General features: G+C 33.6%; 1 protein-coding gene and 1 long non-coding RNA gene across 4 annotated transcripts in view; one reads left to right on the top strand and one right to left on the bottom strand.

Annotated features, from left to right (window-relative positions):
• ZFHX4 (zinc finger homeobox 4) overlaps positions 1–15,756 on the top strand; it is a 209,052-nt gene that overhangs the window by 131,874 nt on the left and 61,422 nt on the right. The gene's annotated exons all lie outside the window — the stretch shown is intronic.
• Positions 7,520–13,713, bottom strand: LOC116420561. The gene is made up of 2 exons (XR_004230918.1): positions 13,583–13,713; positions 7,520–7,714 (listed from the first exon to the last, which is right to left on the bottom strand). It is a non-coding gene; the product is annotated as an uncharacterized LOC116420561 (long non-coding RNA).

The raw sequence follows: 15,756 nt of genomic DNA, 5'->3' as shown, positions 1-15,756 counted from the left end.
GATGATATTCAATATGATTTATCTTTTTCTTGTTTTCTGTTGTTATTGTTGTTTTCCTTGGGGTTTGGAGGAAATTCTGGGTCTCCTTACTTCACCCAGGTCATCCTGTCACTGATCCATTGCCATTGATAGGCATGAGAGCTTTCATCTGTTCTGAACTATCCCCCACCCTACTCCTACCAAGTATCATGGTTTCAGACTTCGTAACTTGGCATGACTAGCTTAACCTACAGCAGCTCAAACCCCCCTGGATCAAATGATCCCCAAGCCTCAGGCCTTCCCAGTAATCGGGATCATAGGTATGCACCATCATATGGGCTAGGTTATTTTTGTTGAAAGATAGATTTTAAAAGATCTGGGTATTTTAAGGTGTTTTCTAAGTATCAGTAGCCTAAAATGTGTATTCCAAATTCTTTACCATAGACCTAGGTTAAATTCAGGAATAGGAAGTTTGTAATTTTAAAAATTACATATATGTATGTATATATGTATATATACATATAAATATGTACACACATACATACACACATATTTCTGTAATTTAGAAATTATATATGTATAATTATATGTGCATTATATATGTTTGTTAAAATTTGTATCAAGTCCATAATCCTTTCAGTTATAATCCTGGACCTTTTCTTAGCATTGATGGGTGAAACCATTTGCAAATAAATGTAGTCCTCAAGTTCAATGAAAAATCTAGAAATCAGTGTATTTTACCGATGTCCCAATAGTCAGTGAAATAACTAGGTAGAGCAATGAAAATAAAGCACTTATTTTCTTAATTTCCCACCTCAGTGTTTTCATCTTATCCTCCTGGTTTTGTATTTGCCATAGTTTCATTGTATCAATTTCATTTATAAAAGCTAATTTTTCCATGGAAGATAAAAAATGACCTATGTTTGTGTCATCTTGGTAAATCTGGGTAAAGAAAAGGACTCAGACCTATTCTAATTCAAAATGACTCTCCCTTTCTGTTCCAAATGGAAGCAACAAAAAGGTACCATAAAATTGTAAAATCTCATAACTAGATGCAGTTTTGCAATCTTCTTCTTATCCCCAGTCCCTATTTTAAAAGTGAGGAAACCAAGGTACCCAAAAAAATACATGACTCATTGAAAGTCACATTGTGAGTTAGTGGCAGGCTCAGCAATAGAACATAAGTCACCTGTTCCATAGTTCATTGTTCTTTCCTCAATTTTGCTGCAAGAATTTATCAAGATGGCCTCTAAGAAATCAGATCAACTCAACATGTTTTGTATTGTAGCCAATTCTTCTGGGTCCACTAGACCAGATCTGTGCTAGAAACATTATCAATAATGTTACAGAACCTATAATCCTAAAATAAATGCCTCTTATTTCCTTTATACCAAAAAAATAATAATGATTTCTTTGGAATGTTACCTTTGTATCATATAAGTACACATTTTAAGAACTATTGTTAAAAATTTGTAGAAACTGATCATATAAAAAATTGATCAAATAAAAATTTATGGAAATTGATCTATATTACAGATCTTAAGATTATGACATCCAAAATTTTCAAACCAAAAGTCAAAATTGAAACTTCATTGCATACTTGAATCTCAGGGCCTGGTCTTCAGTACCATGACAAGAATGCAGCATTAACTGTGGCAAAATTTTCTAGTTTATTTGGGTAAATCATAATCTTAAGGTTGTTCTAAAAAAAATTGGCCAATGAACATTTTTCCTTCTGACTACAAATTAGTTTCAAGAAATAGCTAGATTTAAATCATATTCAACTATCCTTTTTACTTACTTTAATCAACTTGTTCCTCTGAACAAGGTATGGAATTGATAGCTGCTATTGATTGGCTGTAGCATTACCTAATCTCCACTAAATGTAGGAAGCTTTTCAGATTTAGAAAGGTGGCAGAAAATGTCTAGTAATGATGCTGCTGGGAATTCAAGCTCAATACTGTGGTCAGTATAAAAGTGATGTAGCTATAAGAGGTATTTTATTAGAAGCCTGTTGGTTTTACTAAATGTTCAACCTGGTGTAATTTGCTTAGATTTTTGTGCTAGTGTATTTACCAGATGCTTCCATATTTTAGTCATTTGAAATGGTATCAACAATAACTTCTATTAATGGTAATGTGCTGCTGCTTTTGCATAATAAGATGCTAGTATTGAAACTTTAGAAAATTACAGAATAAAACAGAATACAATGCTATAGAATAGAAAGAAGATTACATTAGGAATTCAGTATAGAGGAAGGATATAAGAAATCATTACTAAAACAGATATAAACGTGACCTTCACTGTGGTTCAGTAATTATCTGCGTCCACACTATGGTATGTGTATCATGATTTTCCTTTTTTCTCTTTGTTTTCATTTTTATCTGGGTACTTCACTGGTGAGTAATTGCTAAAGGGAACCCATTATGCAAGGCGAGCATTCAGTTTGCAAGTGAATTTGCTTGTAGCTATTGCCACATTTGAACCTCACTAATGTATGTAAATTAAAAACTCTGGTATTCGGAATCGCTCCTGTTTGAAATAAAAACAGAATCTGATCATTACAATCTGCAAGCCAGGTATTATCACTGGACTAGTGAGCCGCTGATGATAAATTGTACTGAATAGCTTGTGGATAGAATATTTTATCTCAGTTCTCTATCACATAGCACTGCATAAAACCAGAATGATTCATCAAGCATGAGAGCTGCTGGTTTATGAAATTCATTGCTCACGGCAAGTGTATTTTTTAAAATTCAAAAGACAAAGCAACTCACAAGGGTTATTTAGTAATCAGTGTGAATTACTTCTAGGTATGAACCTTAGTGGAAAAAATTAAAAGTGCATTTGCTACACAGGAAGCATCACTGTGATAGGCGATATGATTTTAACCACCTTCCATCTAAAAGCCTCATTTTGGCCACTTTTGATTTGTATGTAACCTTTTCTTCAAATAAAACTGCGTAATCAATTGTAATGGGACCATATGTTGACGAAGACTCGGCCATATTTTTAGCAGATGTATTTTCATTGTTCACTATCTTCTATACCTCAGCTTGTAGGGTATATGTTTTGTTTATTCAAGAAGAATGTAAAGAGACAAAGTACAATACAAAGTCGCCTTTCTTTCATATTTACAATAAGAATGTTTCATTTCTTCTTGTGTATTGATGTCCCAAGGCAATGTTCCAAATGAAAAGATAATAACTTATGAAGAAGTGTCAAAAACTAATTAAGTTTTGTAACTTGTTTTTCCCTCACAGAGGGTATATTTTTCATCACACTGTCCAGTCACATGCTGGGATTCTTGCTAACATTATCACATGCCAGTCACACCAAGTCTCAGTGGTGCCTCTCCTTCTGTCATTATTTTCAGCATCAATTAATTTTCTTCTGACCTCGCCTTTAGAGAATGTAGCAGAGAATTATCAGCGCATGCTTTGCAGTCTATTTTGAAGGCATTAGGCCACTGTGTGCATTCAAAAATGGAGTAGGCCAAACATTATATTTTCTCACCTGCAGGGTTGCCTAGTAACCTGAATTAAGGATTTTCACCAAGCCTTCAAGACAAATAAAATAGACTGGAAGGCAGGTTGACCCAGGTGGGAGAGTCAGACCTATTGATGTAGATCAGAATTTTGAATGAGCCAATATAAAACAAAAATTCTCATTAACATTCATTGTGGAAACAGTTCTCACAACTAACCAAGTCTGTTATAAGATGCTAAGAGAACACTCTGTAACTGGACAGCCTTTCACAAAATCTCAAATGTTTATTATACAGTATTTTGCCTCTTCACTTCATCTCACTATCTCTTTAGGGGTATGTACTGTACCATTTCTAGCCATTTAATGAAAGCACACTGAATATTTATTGAAGGCATTAAAATAAACACCTTAAAACTCTTTCCCAACATGGGACAAATATACTTTCAGGGGAATTCTTCATAGGCCTCCTTGATATGTTTGCTGCTCTAAGCCGGGTAGAGCTTCACATGTATGTGCAGCTTTCATTTAATCAGTCCAAGGAAGTAAATTCCCTGTTTAGTGTACTGCCATTGAAAAGAAAGATTAGTGTACTTTAGAAGTAGGGGTTATTCTTTGTAACACTATTACAGCTTTGTCCTTGACATGCAAGATTCCTTCAGAAAAGGGGGGGACAGAGCTGGAGGGAGGGTGGAGGGGGGCAGAATTTCTCTTGAAAGGTACAAAGTGAAGGAGTAGCACGATTAGGATGTTGGCACATGGTGACAGTCTTCTGCAAATGATGGTGTCAGGCCACAGAGGGGCCGAGGGTGGCAAGAGTGACATTCACCCTAGCAAGATGGAAATAAATGCCCTGTTTGATAAAAGAAAACAGACAATTTATGTATACCCTGAAGAGTTAACAGCTAGTGAGCCATTCCTATGGGTCAAGTGCTGCATTTGCATTTTGATGGGATGTTATCAAGTAATTAATGCACCAGTCAGGATTTATTACCTCAGGAGTGAACTGAAAGGTTCATTACAAAATCGGTTTCACTTGAAGATAGGCATTTCCTCAGAGTTAGCTTTTGACATGTTGTTCCTAGCTCTCTCTGCCTGTGGCAGCAATGGTAGAAGGCCAGTGAGGTGAAATTCATTGCTTAATAAGGGCATTCACTTTGGGTATTCTTGTGATAATAAATGTATACATCAAGGCCGCACTGCCTTGTCAGTTTAATTGCTTCTTGTGCTCCTTAACAAGCCAATCTTAATCAGTCTGGACCATGTTATGAATAATTTAGGGATCAGCAGACTTCACGCTTAATAAGATGTACTAGATTATAAAACTTAAGTGCACTGTTTATAGAAAGCATGCAAAACACTTTAAGTTTTTATTAGCAGCAAGAAAAAAAAAAAAAAACAAGCAGTGAGTTATTCTAACATTTGCAGTTTGGGAGCAACAGCTGTGTTTCTTAATGCTGTAACCCCCCCCCCCCCTCCACTTTTGTTGAAGGCCACAGTTCGCCCTTTCTATCCCTCTAAGCCTCAGTGAGACATAATGGGAAATTTGAGTAGGCTATGAGATTAAAGCTCTGAATCGATGGCCATCCAGCAATTGTCATTTTAGAAAATATTCTTTTATCTTTTAAAATGCAAAACAGACTTTATTTTAAAATAGCCTTGGATGGACAAAATTATCTTTATTTATTTATTTATTTATTTATTTTTAGGACTCATCCAGTTTTAGTTTAATTGATTAGAAAGAATGGGCATTGATCCTTCAAACTTTTCTCAAACAAAAATAAGAAAATGGTTTCCCTCTTTCCTTTCATTACTTATAATTAGCATTTAGTATTTGTCATATTTAATTACTCTGATAAGTTTTATCATTTACCTAAGAAGTAGTTTATTCTTTTCACAAAATAAAAGTTTCTGGAGGTCTTTTTTTTCATATTTCTGTCCCTTTACTGATAACACTTTTCACTCCTATCCCCATGGCATTCTATCTTTTAATAAAGATAGTCAAGTAAAACAAACCAATATTTGGTTATGCCAGAAATTGTATATTCCATTTTTACCTATTGTCTACCTTTCTCTGCCAAGAGGCAGAAGAATGCATCACCATTAACCTTTTGAAGTCATGCTTATTGAGTGTACCTATCTAAGTTGTTTATTCCTTTTAAGTTGTTTCCCTTCACATTATTGTGTTCATTGTGTAAATGGTTCTCTAGGTTCTGCTCACATGGTTCTGCATCAGTTCATTCTTACTTCCCAAGTTTTTCTGGATTCTTCACATTCAGAGAAAAGATTTAACTCTTAAAAGAGCTGAGATATATACAATTAGAAGTATGCACACAATTCATTAAGGTGATTAAGATTTCTACATTTAATAAATATTTGATCTCAAACAAACATTTTAACTTATTGTTTAAAAATTTAAAAGAAAAAACTCTGTCCTCCATTTTACCTCAACATTTGCAGGGTGTAAGTTGTCCACAGAGTAATGCATCATTCAGTTTATGACATCTAATAAAGGCATCCTGCGAAGCATTAGAACCAGGTGCATCAACAATTTGCTTTTCAGCTCATAGCTCATTGTTCTCCTATAACCTAAAGAGAATGAATTCCACTTGGGCCAGTTTCACTTTTATCACTTTTATTTAAATCATGACACATTCTAAAAGCCACATGGTATCATTTGGTGTTGAAGTAAATAATAAAAGTGTGTGTGTGTGTGTGTGTGTGTGTGTGTTTGTGTGAGTGAGTGTGTGTGTGTATGTGTGTGTGTGTCTGCATGTACAGGCTCCTATAGATGCATGAAGACAAATGCATTTACATATGGGGGTTGTGTTTTCAGTAATTTGCTTAGGTATGAAAAGAAGAATATTGTTGGAGATGCATTGATGAATCAAAAAGATGGGAACCAGCAAATGAAAAACAACTTCAAACCTATTTCCCAGCCTATAGCTGGACCATCATACTCCTTTGTTCTTGTGCAGGTTAATAGAGATTGAGGAGATGGGCAGAGGAAAAAGCATTGCAATTTTCTGCTATTTAAGCTTGGCGAAATGGCACTCTTCAGGAAGCAGGAGAAAGTATGAAAGCGTAATAGGCATTTTAAAAGTAGAAGTCCATATAGCTGCTTGAGGGATTCTCAGATTTAGGCATGCATGGAATTGCGAATGAGATAATCAGCATTGTGAAATTGAAACCTGTCTGCTGCCTGCTGCTGTTCTTCCCTCTTTCAGTGAAGTGATTTGTAACACTCATCTTCTTCAGGCAAGGCAGCCTTCAAGATTATCCAGAACTGTCAATAGTAATTGCCAAAGTATTTTATTACCTACAGAAAATCAAAGGAATTTTATAACCAACAGTTATCAAGTTTCAATACACGGTATAAAGAGAGCCATTTTAGTTGGAATACAATCGTGTTTGCCTTGCTGTAATGTTCTTCAGACAATTCCTGTGCAACCAACTACAACCTTTACTGTATTTAAGCTGGAGGCGAAAATATGCATATATACTTGTAGCATATATTTTAAAAATTACATAATGCTTACAAGCAAGTGCTTTTTTTAAAAATTGCTAAACAAACATGGCCTTCACTAATTGCTTCTGAAAAGAAATTAAAACAATTTTGAGAAACTTGGGATCGAGTTTGAAGTTCTGCCATCAGAAATGCCCATTTACCTGAGATATTTCCCACATTTTATGGGAAAATATTTAATCATTAAAGGAAAAAAAAACAACAGAATAATATAACAAACTTTGCAGTAACCAGACAAGTGTAAAATGTAGAATTGTGTATATTGGAGGAGTTGAGAGTATGTATGTTCCCTTAGTTTTCAAAAATTCTTTCCATTGCTCTGAAAATAAGCTCATTTCCACATTCACATTGGAATTTGAATGTCCTTATTAATTATGATGAAATAATAAGAAAAATTCTTCAGAGCTACTAATATGTTTATCTACCTTTGAGCTCACATTTTATGGAATGAGGTCAGAGAAAGTCTTTGTGACCAGGAAGAAGAGACTAATGAAAGGTATCTTTTTATGAAAGTCATATTTTTCACTAATTTTTAAGGCCATTTCAACACACCTGAGACATCAGTATGCAACAGTCTTTTAACTGGCAAGGTACAAATTTACCTGTGAAATATTTATGAGCACAAAGACATACCTCTGCAAAGTCCTGCAACATAAAACTGATTTGTATATAGATGGAGGTATGTGCTTCAGTTTTCTTTGTATCCAGTCTTTCATTTTCTTCCTGAAAAATGTTAAAAATGCAAACAGAATGGAAAGGATCAAAATTCTCTGCTTTGAAGAATACAGTTGGATTATTTTGACAGTAACAGGATTTATAATGTAACTGCATTTTTAAAAATATGGACTTGCTTTCTGATAACTATTCTTAATTTTGACTAGAAATAAAACTCCTTCAGGCTGATGTTAAAATAAAAAGAATTTTTAATCATAATAGGCAATTAGAGAGTTTGATGATGATATTTAGTGATGATTTTTAGTGCACATTTAGTGTACAAAAGAAGAATCCCTAAATGTCCCTAAAAATCCCAAAGAAAATACCTATGTAGAACATGTTCCAACTTATTACTGGTCTCTTTGCCTATTAGTTTCTCCTTTAGAATAGACAGAATGGTGTTGTGGAAAGGACATTGATATAAAAAGGACACTGACTATTCATCAGGGGTGTAGGTTTGTATGCTTGCTCTGTTACTTTTTATCAATATGATGACCTGAACAAGACATTTAACTTCTCTTCCCTTAAGACTAGCTTGTCTTATTATAATATTATGAAGTTGAACTAGGTGATCTCTAAGATTCCATCCAACTCTAAATATATGACCCTTTGGGAATTCTGCTATTTTCCATAGGCAGTATTTTGGTTTTTTATCATGTTATATTATTTTTCTGGGATCTCTTATCAACATAATTTAGGAAAACTCAGTCATCCTATTTTAAGCATTCATATTCTAAATCCTCAGTGTTGTTATGCTCCTTTTAAAGTAGTGTTTAGTGACCAGTGTTTCATTATATCACTTCACTATCTTACAGGAAAGTAAATAGATACTTTGTCTTTTAGGTGTGAAATGACAATCTGATAATCCTGTGAGTCTGAGAAAATTTTTCAAATGTGCATTTAAAGCAATTGTTTTAATGAACAAAGTATACGTTTCATAATAGGCCTATTAATTAATTTAATTAATTAATTTTTATCCCCAAGATAAACTATTTCGGTGTTTCCCCAAAATTAGAAATACTGCTCACTTTTCTCATTGTTTCCAACTAATTTAACTTCTCCACCTATAGTGTATTCTTTGTATGTCAAGACTAAGTAGATGGCTCAGATGTTCTATGGACTTAATAAAAATCATCTGAATATATTAGTAAATGCTTTTTCACTTTAAGTTAGTGCATGTCACTTCTCCAGAGTCATCTTTTGATTGATATTTCTTTTAGCTTTTTAGTTCATGGAGAACTGGTATAAGCATGTGCATTTAGCCTCTTAATAAAAGGATCATCTAAATAAATAAATACTTGCTGAGTTTGAGATTTAAATTTAAACAACCTCCCTCCCCTTTTAAAAATAAAGGACCCTAAATATTCCAGGAATCAAGATCCTTAATTGTAATATAAATATCAACAGTGATCCCTTTAACCAAAACCAACATTTATTGATTCAGTAGATAAATCCATATCCTGGATTACTTCAAAATTAAAGGCACTGGCATTTTCAATGGACTTTTTGGCTATGTAATAGTATGTATGTTTCTGAAGCCTTTCTAGATTCTATTTCCAGCCCTACCAAACCCAAGAATGACATTGGAAGAGCTTTCCTTAAGTGTACTTGATTAGTGTGGTCAAAAAAAAATTGAATAATTATGTTCATTAAATCTGAAGAATCTTTAAATATTTATTTATTTAAGCAGTCAACTGACTGTCAGGTTTAGTGTTGGATTAAGTGAGTTCAAAGGTTACAGAAAAGGGGCACAGCTGTATTTGTGCAGGGCTGTACCTGATCCCAACCTCCTGTAGTGTGAGCAGTGGTAAGTGAACTGTTTCTATGTTGTTCACTCACTCTGTCAGATCGAAACCTAGTTCAATAGCATTCAACTAGCTCCCATTTGAAAGATTTGTCTTACAAAACCCTGAAAACGGCTCTGAACATGCATACATTGATTTTGTTGCTGGAATCTCCTGAGCTTTGATGAAAAAGCAGGCTCCACGTGCAGGTGAAGAGGGTTTACCTCTTCTATATTAAAAAGAGAAGATTAAGGATTTCTGTTCTCCTAAGGCTGAACTAATCAGTAGCATGCAAGGGTAAGAAAGTTGGCCTTATGCCTATAGTAATCCATTATTTTCTATGATTGAATGAGTTAAAATTTCTCCCATTGCCTTATATGTGTTTCTATAGCCCATGATTATTCTATTTTGCATGGTTAATCAAATGACCGAAGGTATAAGAACAACGTTGTTTTCTATATTTTACAGAAGATATTTACTGGCTTTATTGCAGGGTATTCTCTTTAGTTATAGCCAAGGAAATGAAAATTTTGTAGGAATAAAAAAGAAAAAAGCACCCACACAAAATAATATTTGAAAGCCAAACAGCTGAGAATTCATGGTAGATTTATAGTTGTGCCTCCTTATTTGAGATTTGAAGTTTAATTCTATCCCTTTTTTTTCTCTATCAAAAAAAGGGGGGAAGGAGTGAAATTATTTCATTTTCACAAACTTTCAAAGTTTTTCTCTAAAGAATGAGAATTATTATTTTAAGCTTGTTGATTCAAGAACACTTAACATTTGTCCTTGGTATAGGGAATTCTTATGATTCATTTTTCTATGTCCAAAGGATATATGTAACTCTACTAGAATCTTTTTCTTTTTTCACATTGGAGGATTACACAGTGTTCTCAGACAGTTTCCACACATCATTTCTCAGCAGGGAATAGCAGAATGAAGTGAATGCATCTCCTCTAAGAGAAGGACAATTTTACACCCTGTAGCACTAACTCCTGTAATTATTTGTGTCCATCTTAGTCATGATTTGGGTAAAGTGGCTTGAAACCTTCTTGAAATTATGGTGTCAGTAAGCCTTTGGGTAAAAAAAAAAATAAAAATGAAAAAAAATGCTTAAGTAAACTAGCCATGCTGTGAGATATCAGACATTATAAGGTATCAGAAAATGTTAGATATATCTGGAATCAAATCTTATCAAGCATGTCTGATCCATTGTAACAAATACAATAACAATGCTGAAACAAACTCTATAGAGACAGATAAGGCTAGATAAGAGAATTTCAGAAATTAGATAACATTTATTTTCCATCATTTATAGGAATCACTCAGTTTGCCTTTTAGGCATATGTTCTGCACTTTCGTGGATCCTCCAGGATAGCACATCAAACAGAGTCCGTTTTCTATCACTGTTAAATTCCAACTTCTCACTCCTCAAAACATGTGAAATGAAAAGCCTAAAGAATAGAGCACCAGATCCAAGGCATGCAATGCTTTCCAAGCCTATGAGTTTGAGAGAATGGTTGATTGAGAGATTTTTCCACTTTAAAATTCCATATATCAATCACAAACCCATTCCCTAGCAGTTAGGCAGTTTAATAGATGGAGTGCAGTGTCTGGAGTCAGGCTGATCTGAGTTCAAACCCAGCCTCAGGCACTTACTATCTGATGGAGCAAATCATTTAACTTTTGTCTACCTCAGTGGCATCAGCTGTAAAATGGGAATTATAATAGAATTAATTGAGAGAATCAAAAAGCATTAATACTGTCCCTGACACATTGTAAGCACTATAGAAATATGAGCTATTATTATAAAGTACTTAGTGCACTATCTGGCACATCTAGCTATCATTATCGTCGTCATCATCATCTCTAAAATTAATATGATAATAACTGATTGTAAAGAAGAATTGGGGAGATTGGAAAATCCGACTAAGACTTACCTTGCAGGCTTTTTAAGAATTTAACTACAGATTTCATACTGATGTAGAACTCCATTTTACAGAGGTATTCAACAATGAGGTTATCATATTGCGTTGATTTGTTTATGGATTAAATATGATTAATAGTACAAAAAAACCCTTAGCAAACAACTCTATGTGGAAGTGATGGGCTAGATGTAGTAATCATTCATTTTACAGAAAAGCAAGGGACTTTACTTAGCCCCAACATTCACTCATAACTTAATGATCACGTTAGTGGATGTTTTCAGCCATAAAAAAAAAAAAAAACAGATTAAAATCACACTCAAGCTTTAATTATTTGAAGTGCAAATATTATATGATTGGAATCACAGCATTGCATTATTTCAAAGTCCTAGCAGTGTCCCAATGTTTTTCCACTAGGGTAAAAAGCTGAGTTGTGGATATTTTTTTCCCCAGGCCAATCCATAAAGATGCCTTTTTCACCTCTTTGATGTGATAAGGAAGTGTTAAATCAGAGTGAATCCTTATTCTGCACCTTGGGACTCAGCACTGCTTAAACCAATTTTTACTACTCCTGGGTTTTGTAGACACCGAGCCATGCATTTCTCTCCCTCTGCAGATCAGAAAAAATTGGAGCAGTCATCTAGTGCCACCTGCTAGCACTTAATTAGTATAATCATCTAATTTCTGGTTGGAAATGATGGCATCTTGCACTTTTTAGTAATTGTAACTTCCAGGATACATCCCATATTATGTTACACTAATATTATGTGATTAAATTTTTAGGAGAGTATACTTATGTCCGGATACCCCTGTTTCTGATCTTTGCTCATCCCCCCAGTATCATTTAAGTCCATTTTCTCTCATTTTGATGCTAAAGCTATAACTTACATAAAGCACAACCTTAAAAAGTATGATTTTAGACTTGAGAAACAGAAAAACAAACGCTATTATTAGAAAAAAGTTAAAACTATAATTTATAAATCTTCTTGAATCATTTTTATGTGATTGGTAATTTATTAGACAAGTTATAGCATGTTAAATATAAGATTTAAAGAACATTCCTATTTGATTGGATGTTTAGAATAATTAAACCGCATTTATTCTCTTAGAAATTATATCTCAACAGGTGAAAAAGTATTAAATGGACCAACTCTGGAAATCTTATTTTATTCACTAGAGAGTTCTAAACCCATACACACACACACACACACACACACACACATACATTTATATATGTGTGTATATGTGTTTCTGTAGATATGCTATTCATATATATATGTGTAGGTGTGTAGGTGTTTTTCCATAGAAAAAGTGCTTTCTAAGGTCATTGTCAACAATTACCAAGACAATATATACGCATGATTTTGCATGACTGAAATGAGGACCCTTCATTCATGCCTTTCACCTAGGGTTACTGAGACTCTGCTATGTTCATATGTCATGCCCTGTGCCTGTCTATTTTTAATCTTCTAATGTAAGGTTAGAATATGTAAGGAGATATGCAATGTGTTTGATTAGTTATCTCTCTATGTCCACAGTTTCCATCCAGTAGCAGGCCAGGAGGCCAATGCAAAATAGGAAGATCATTATGGGATCTCATATGTAAAACCAAATATCTATTCATATGTTTATGATTTATTCTTTCATCTTTTGGCTATGCCTTCATTTTCCTTATTCATCAGTATTTATCTTCATTAAGATAATTTTTAAAAGGTAAAAATCACTGTGAAATTTAATTAGTGATAAATGCTCCAAAGGTTTCCTAGAGCTGAGCACAGTTTTCTAACCATAATATTAAATAAATTTGGCTTTAAATATATATATATATATATATATAGTATTATAAATAGGAAATACAATATCACATTTTAAAAAACACTTCATAAACAATGTTTTAGCTGATATTGATCATATGCTAATCAATATATATATATATATATGTTAGTGATCTTGCTAATCAATAGAAGCCAATAGAGCTTTTATTAATCCATAACACAGAGATTTCATTTATTTATTTATATTGTTTCAAAACACAAAGTATGCTGTCTTTAACCTAGGTACTTCGGAGAAAAAAAAAAACAGCCTTTTTCAGGGTTGTTTTTCAGACAGACACAAACAATCTAAGCATTCCTCATTCAATAATATACTTAAAAAGCTTAAGGATAGCTTACCTTTTCCTATATCTTTTAATTCTGTTAGGTTTTCTATCCTTCCCTTGCGTTGTTTTGCACATTCCTATATCTTGCAGTATCATAGACTCTGAAGACCTAGTAAGCGAGCTAAAGCCTGATGACGCTAACGAATCCCAGCACAAATGACTGAATCGATAGGAAACCAGCCACTGCTGTTTAAGTGTATCGATAAATGTACCTTTATTTTCTCTTGAATGGATAAGTGTCGCAGTTAAGAGTCCTATGGATCTCTTAATTGAAAGTTAATTTTAAATCAATAAAGAGAGTCATTTAAATATTGATCGGTCCTTTCTACACGAATTGTTAGCTGATTTTTTTTTTTTGAAACAACTTTGTTTAAATGCAATCAATATCCCACAATCAGTGTGTTCTATAAAAAATTGACAGGTGTTCCCAAAATGCCTTCTAGGCATATTCTTATCTGTTTACATATGCAGTAAAGATAGTGCAGGCTTTTTTCACATGCACCTAGATGTCAAAGGAAAAAAAAATCCTGTGGTTTCAAAAGTGTTCTTAAATACTACATGGCTATGTTAAAACATATGCATATTCTATTATGCCTTTTATTTACTCTCTTCCTACCTCCCTACAATCCTTTAACACTATAAAGATCTGAAATTAAATGAAAAATATTTTGCTTTTTGATATAATCAGTATCACTCAAACTGTCTTGTTAAAGCAAACTACCTGCAAAAGAAACTGTCACTATTTTTATGCACACAGCAAAATTAGAAAGATATATTTGGATGGAGCATATGCACTTTAGTACCTATATATAAATATGGGTGTGTATATTTATATATACATATGTAAATACATATATACATATATTTCATTAGCTTTTCTGCTCTCCACTGGACATTATTTAGCTTTTAATTCAATATTTTTTCTTGCATGTGTGATTTGTATATGGTGTGAATATGTTTATAAACGGGTAAGACTAGCTAGGACTTTTATTTATTTGGTGATCCTTATTTAGATAGCATCTCTTAGCATAGCAGTCAAAAGCCAAGCATTTCATTTCCATTTGACAAAGAGAGCAGCCAACTTAAATGGATATAAATTTCATTTCATGTGATTCACCTTGATTAACCTAATAAAGTAAACTCAGCTACATGTGGCTTTCAACATACCAGCAAATAGAAACCTCCAGGAACATGGCTTCCTGCAACAGTCTGGCTGATATGGCTTAGGGGGCAGACTAGAACCTCTGACACCATCCATGCTCCTCCTCTTTCTACTCCTTCACACACACAAACCCCCACCCCAACCAAGAACTGATTTTTTTTAAAGCACAGATTGCTTTTTTCTCCAGAGTCCCTTCTTATGTGACTATTAACCTGTTTTTATTTATGAAGCTATAAATCTAAGGTGTGAAAACCATTGTTATTGTTATGGTGGCTGTTGTTTTTTCAGCTGCTGCTTTGTGGAAGGCTACTTTTAAATTTTTTATTAAAAAAATTGAATTAGTTGATTATCTAGAAAATCCCTTTTTCAATTGCAAAAGGATCTAATTAATGAATCAAATCTTTATAAATAGCAGAATTTCCCCACAAATAACATTTTTGTTTTTAATGATGTCACTTAAGTATGAAACAAAACAATGCTAAGGGCTGCAATTATGTTGACTGACATTTGACTGAAAAGTAAAAATATCACATAATTATATTTTTTTTCTAAATGACAAGCCAAAATACAAATCTATAATTAAAACTGTTTATGACATTTAATTGCTTGAGTCTGAAAATAATAAACAAAATAATTTTCATCTTTGCATCCTTTTTTGAGCATTCTAGAATGCCAGCATGAAAAGCTATATAAACATCCTAGGGCAGTAGAGCTAAGAAACGGGGCTGTGATGGATGCAGTATAATTTGTACTGTTTTTCCTATTACGACAAACTCTTTGAGCTGTTCTGCAAATCCACTCTTCTTTAATCCTGCATTATTGTCCTCTTAATGCAACATCTCAGAACCCATTCCATTCCATTTTCTCTGTTAGAAAAGCTATATCAAAAGGGAAGATTAAAAAGAAATGGCCGGGTATCATTAGTTCATATGCATACGGGTTCAGCATGTGAAGATGCTTTTTCTAGGATCAGCCTTAAGATGTGACTGATAGATCTTATTTGTCTGATAGAGTTGACCAGGGAA

The sequence above is a fragment of the Sarcophilus harrisii genome, chromosome 1 (genome assembly GCF_902635505.1).
Source record: "Sarcophilus harrisii chromosome 1, mSarHar1.11, whole genome shotgun sequence".
In the NCBI taxonomy this organism is placed as follows: domain Eukaryota; kingdom Metazoa; phylum Chordata; class Mammalia; order Dasyuromorphia; family Dasyuridae; genus Sarcophilus; species Sarcophilus harrisii.
Note: the sequence above shows the minus strand (reverse complement) of the source record. Positions and strands in the feature narration are given on the sequence as shown.